The following is a 6,000-nucleotide window of genomic DNA, read 5'->3' as shown; positions in this document are numbered from 1 at the left end:
CCTGGAGTCCCGGGATCGAGTCCCACATCGGGCTCCCTGCTCAGCGGGGGGTCTGCTTCTCCCTCTGACCCTCTTCCCTCTCGTGCTCTCTGTCTCTCATTCTCTCTCTCTCAAATAAATAAATAAAATCTTAAAAAAAAAAAAAAGAAGCCTAGGCCGTTTTGAGAAGGTATTTGAAGATGCTCTAGCCAACAGCCAGCGTCCGTGGCCAGCCACAAGTGAAGGTATTTCTAAATGATTCCAGCCAAGAGGGTGCTTTATGCAACTACGTTTTGGGTGGTTTGTTACGCAGCAGTAATAACCAGAACAGTGGTGCAGATATTGAAGTTATCAAACACATCAAACACAGATTAAGCAGTGTAAAAAATAGATGGTGGGGGGGGGGAGAAGTTCAGCAGAAAAGCTAGAACTTCTAAAAAAGAATCATATAAGAATTCTGGAACTAAAAAATAAATCACTGAAATGTGTGTGTTAAATGGGGTGAGCAGCAGGTAAGATGCTGTAGAAGCTAGGGTTAGCGAGCTAGGCAACAGAGCAGTAGGAGATACCCAGACTGACGTGTGGGGACCCAAAAGGATGGAAAGTACAGAAGAGCATAGGGGGTGCATTTGGGACCAGTAAAAAGGTCTACTATGTCTGTAACTGGCATCTGAGAAAGGGAGGAGAGAAAGAATACGTTAAGAAGCGGATTCGGGGAAAAAAAAAAAAAACACAAAAGAACACTAACAATAGGCTGATCACCTGACTTCTGCTTTCAGGTTCAGTGTGGTGTGAAAACAGGGGCATTCTCTAGTGTTGAGCAGTGACACCCAGAGTTCAGAAACAACCAAGAACTAACAAGGAGGGGGAGTTTATGATGTGAGAAAAGAATCTGGCATCTGAGGTATCCAGAGAAGACTGAGATAACTAAATTGTAGACTGAAACTACCGAGGACTGGGCCTAATTCATCTTTTTAAAAATATCAGTGACACTTGGCACCTGAGAAGAGAGTCTCGCTAAAACATTTACTGAGTAAGAAGCATCTGTTCCACAGAGAAGAGAAGGTTGTTGCTTGTCTTGAGGCTGGCTAGTGAAGAGCTGCCTGGGGCAGCTGGATACCCTCCAGATGCTACATTTTGGATCCTCTCATTACCTTTAGACTTCTTTTTTCAAGATTGATTTTATTTATTTATTTATTTATTTATTTATTTATTTATTTATTTGAGAGAGAGCATGAGCAGGGGAAGGAGCAGAGGGAGAGGGAGAGGGACAGAGAGAGTCCTAAAGCAGACTCCATAGTGAGTGCAGAGCCCTACAAGGGGCTCAATCTCATGACCCTGAGATCATGACCCGAGCTGAAACCAAGACTCAGACCCTTAACTGACTGAACTACTCAGGTGCCCCTCAGGCATAGTGTGGAGAGGCCCAGGGTAGAGATTCCAGGAGAAAAACTAGGAAAAAGAGGTTGATAAGTACCTCTTGCTCTCCCCACACTCTCCCCAACTTAATCTGTTGGCTCAGAGAAATGATGTAAGGCTTTGCGACGAGTGAACAACATGACCATAACTGTGTTTGATTGATTGATTGATTGATTGATTGATTGATTTTAAATTGTCCTGCCCGGCACCATGGAGGAAGATTGGGCGCAACACAGAGGTGGAGATTGCGTAGGAAGATCAGACTAGGGCTTGACCACATCCACCTGCTGACCCGAAATTGACTGTTGTACCATTGAAACTTGTTTCTTAGCCATTTTAATGACCAGTTTTTGCAGTCATGGAGGCCAGTTGTGCAGCTGATCCAAAGCGGCTGTTAAGTCATCTAGGAACACAACATGGCTATCGATCTCATGTTATAAGTAGCCAAACAAGTTTGGAAGAACAAGTCCTGAATAGGGCTGATGTTAAAAGAACAGAAAGCTTTTATACTGGATCCTCAGTGTATTGGCTCGAGCAGAAAATTTAAGGAGGATTTCAGATTTCAGAAACGTGTCCATGTTAGAAATCCAGCCCCAAAGTGGTACTTACAAGCCAAGTAAGCAGAGTAGCAAAGGTTCAGGTGAAGGTCACAAAGCTGTGAGTGGATAGTGCCCAGTGGAGTTTGCTGCAGAGAAATCTTCCAGTTTGAGTTCTGCACACAAATGTGGCATAAAAATCCTTAACAATATGGCTTTCCATAAGCTAAGCATATAGCTCCCTCTGCTCTCGTCTGACTTCTGTCTAGAAGGTGGTTTGTGGGAATTGTAAAACTTACTCTCTGTGCCCCTGGGAGCCCCCCAAGGGCACCGGCGGAGCCTGGGCCAGTTATGCTTATTATTTCTTCCTTAACATTGTTGTATTGGAATTTGACGCCTGGACCTGCTGTGACTGTTTTGCTAGCGAGAGGTCAACACACGAAGGAGGACAGATCAAAGGGAACCATAAGAAGCAGATTTGGAGTCCTGGTGTACTACACCTGAAGCCTGATTCACCGCTAGATTTCTTATTATGCAAGGAAACAAATTTCCTAATCTCCTGATTGTTCAAGCCACTTTGACTTCGGCTTGTTTGTTATTTAGAGCTACAAGCATCCGAAGTTACACCCACCAAATACACACAGGCACACACGCACACAAAATATCTCTTCCCTAACCAACGCTTGCTGTCTGAAATCCTTCTCCTTAGTGAGCCATTCTTTTCACTGGGGAATTTTCTCTTTACAATATCCACATATCTCTGGAAGATCCTCTTTAAATCCTTTCGTTTTTCTAAAAATTGGTTTAAATGTTGCTTACTATTTTATTGAGTCCTTACCAAATGCTAGACCCTCGGGGTTGTGAGGATTTGAGGTTAAAGGAAGGTGCTAACAGATGGGGGTGGTCTTTAAAGACTTGCTTACAATAAATGAAGGAAAATTATCTAGGCCACTGTCTTCTTGGACTCCCCTCACTTTCATGACTAGGCTCACCACAGGCTGATGGGCTCCACCAGCCAGAGAGAAGAAAGCAGAGAAGTGCCCAGTGGAGAGGGAGAGCGAGGTGGGTTTGGCCCTGAGACTCTAATTCATTGCTACTTGCCTGCAGGAAAGAGAAAATGATCCATCACCACCGTGATTAAGGTGTACTTCTTTTGCCTTTCCCCTTTCTCTTCCACTTTAGAAAAGGGAAAGGTTGGAAGAGATAAACTCAATCTCTAGAATGTGAAACCAGAGTTCAACAGGAGGAAAAAATTTTGAAATGTCAAGTCCAAGTAGAATTAATTTAAAGACTAATGTGTCACCATTGAGAGCAGGGCATGCGTTGAGCCCATGACCACTAAAATCTTGCCCGGAAATGCTTGTGGGTATGGGGGATGGCACCAGAAGGGATATGCTTGAGCTGGAGGAGGAAAGCAGTTTCGGGGAAGATACTAGATGCCAATCAGGTCAAATTGTGTAATTGTTCTGTGTAACTTCAAGAACAAGGACCCTATCCAATCCATATTACAATTTATTCTTTCTGACATGTTTGCACATTTTTTTACTTGAGGTCTCAAGAACACAAGACAGGTGAGGTACTATGATTATTTGAATTTTGTGAATAAAGAGGTGGAGAAAGGCTAAGTTATGAAACAATTGTTGAAGAGGCAAGTCTAGATCTTTATTCTCCCAACATCAAATTTTCTCATCTTTCCAGTCTGTCAAACTTCCCTGCCTTGGGATTCTATGTAAGAAGGTACTACACCTGAAAAAGCTCATCATGACAAGTGGCCTCTTTGGCTCCATTTCCCCTTCCATCCCTCACCCAATTCTATGTAGCTCCAGCAAGAAATGAGGGCAAAAATTCAAGGGGAATAAAATTAAGAGCTATATGACAAATACTGGGCTGTGGATGCTCACAACTGACAGAAGACACAGGTGAATTCATTAGTCACGTGTTCAATAAACTTGTATTGAGTTCTTCTTTTCCCCTGTCATCTGCTAGGCACTTTTGGGAATAGAAGAGAAGCACACGGAACACACTATCCCTATATTGAACAGCACACACTCCTCTTAGAAGGCAAGACCAAGACCTAGGAAGCAATCAAAAGGTGATAGGAGATAAGAGAAATTGGATCATAGGTTCTGTGGTTAAAATACAAAGAACAATAGGAGCTCCCAAGGAAAATATGCCTGGTGGATTAGTGGGAAGGTGGGGCTCACAAGGACTTGAAGATGGTGAGAATCTGGCCAGGTGAAAAATAGGGAGGATATTCAGGCAGAAAGAACTGCATTGTCACATTGTCTGCAGCATCAGGAGTGCAGAAGAAAGTCTGGTGGTCTTACATTCAAATCCCAAACATACACGTGTACACACACACACACACACTCCAGATGTCACTTATTATTTATGAGTCCATAAAATGGGATAATAGCTGTCAGTACCTAGAATTGTAATGAGGGTTAAAGAGACTATGTGTGAGAACAGCCCTAGCATAATGCTCAGTATATAGGAAGTTCTCAATACCTTCGGCTAAACCTGAAAAGAAGCATGTCTTGCTACTGCCCAATCCATGATTTTTAACCATGAGTTGAATGCTGGCATTGATTTCCTAGAAGAGAAGAAACAAATCTAGATATTTCTTAACCATAAATCCAGGCAAAGAAAAATGCATGAAAATGCATTATTGACTATTGATAATCTTTGACAATTTGATGTAATACAGTCTATCATTATTTTTCGTGAAAAGACTAAAGACTACAGTGCTATGTTTTACAGAGCCATATTGTGTGGGCTGGAGGGGCAGATGCCTGGGAAAGTTGAAATGTAAGAAGATAGAGATGGAGAGAATATATTTACTTCTCTGTATGCCAGGAAGGAACTCTTTTTGGCCCCAAGGGGCAGGTTCTTCTAACAAAAGGGAGATGATCAGCTATTTGGGGGGATTGTGATGAACTTGAAGAATCCTTTTCCTGAGTGTGATATGCAAGTTTGGGCCAGATCAGAACTGTTCAGGATGGCCCAGAGGAGGCTTAATGCTGCCACCAGCAGCCCGTTCTCTGCCCATTCACACCAATCACTCTCCTCTCTTAAACAGATATGTTTAAATATTCATTTAAAGTGGGATAAATTGGTCTACCCCCTGTGGTGTGGGACCTACAGACTCATTCCTTCCAGGTGCACCAAGGACCCCACAGATCTAAGTCCCACATATAAACAAGATTATGTCATAAAGGACTTTTATTTATTTTTTTTAAGATTTTATTTATTTGTCAGAGAAAGAGAGAGAGCACAAGCAGGGGGAACAGCAGGCTGAGGGAGAAGCAGGCTCCCCGCTGAGCAAGGAGCCCGATGCGGGACTTGATCCCAAGACCCAAAGGTAGACACTTAACTGATCAAGCCACCCAGGCGTCTCTCATATAGGACTTTTAAAAAATAATTTAAAGGCTATTAGGAGAAGGAAGGGATAAATGAAGGGGGGGAAATTGGAGGGAGAGATGAACCATGAGAGACTATGGACTCTGAGAAACAAACTGAGGGTTTTAGAGGGGAGGGGGTGGGGGGATGGGTTAGCCCAGTGATGGGTATTAAGGAGGGCATGTACTGCATGGAGCACTGGGTGTTATATGAAAACAATGAATCGTGGATCACTACATCAAAAACTAATGATGTATTGTATGGTGACTAACACAACAAAATAAAATTTAAAAAATAAGTTAAAGGCTATAGACATAATATTAACAATACACAACAAATTCTGAAGGATTTGATTGTAAGGCACAAACAAGAACTATTTTCTAGCCATGTTTGCTTGTTTTCCTCCCTTTAGCCATGGTGTTGGGCCAGAAGCCTACCCCTCTTTTCAGTCCAGGAGATGATGTTGACATTATAACTCGCATAGTTGGATTTCTACGGGCCAATATCTGAGGCTTAAATAAGAATTCTTAGGGGTGCCTGGGTGGCTCAGTTGGTTAAGTGTCTGACTCTTGATTTCAGCTCAGGTCATGATCTCAGAGTCCTGAAACCAAGCCCCGCATCCCTGCTCAGCCAGGAGTCTGCCTGTTTCCCTCTCCCTCTGCCCCTC

This window comes from Neomonachus schauinslandi, chromosome 3, assembly GCF_002201575.2.
Source record: "Neomonachus schauinslandi chromosome 3, ASM220157v2, whole genome shotgun sequence".
Lineage (NCBI taxonomy): Eukaryota > Metazoa > Chordata > Mammalia > Carnivora > Phocidae > Neomonachus > Neomonachus schauinslandi.
This window is presented reverse-complemented; position numbering follows the sequence as displayed.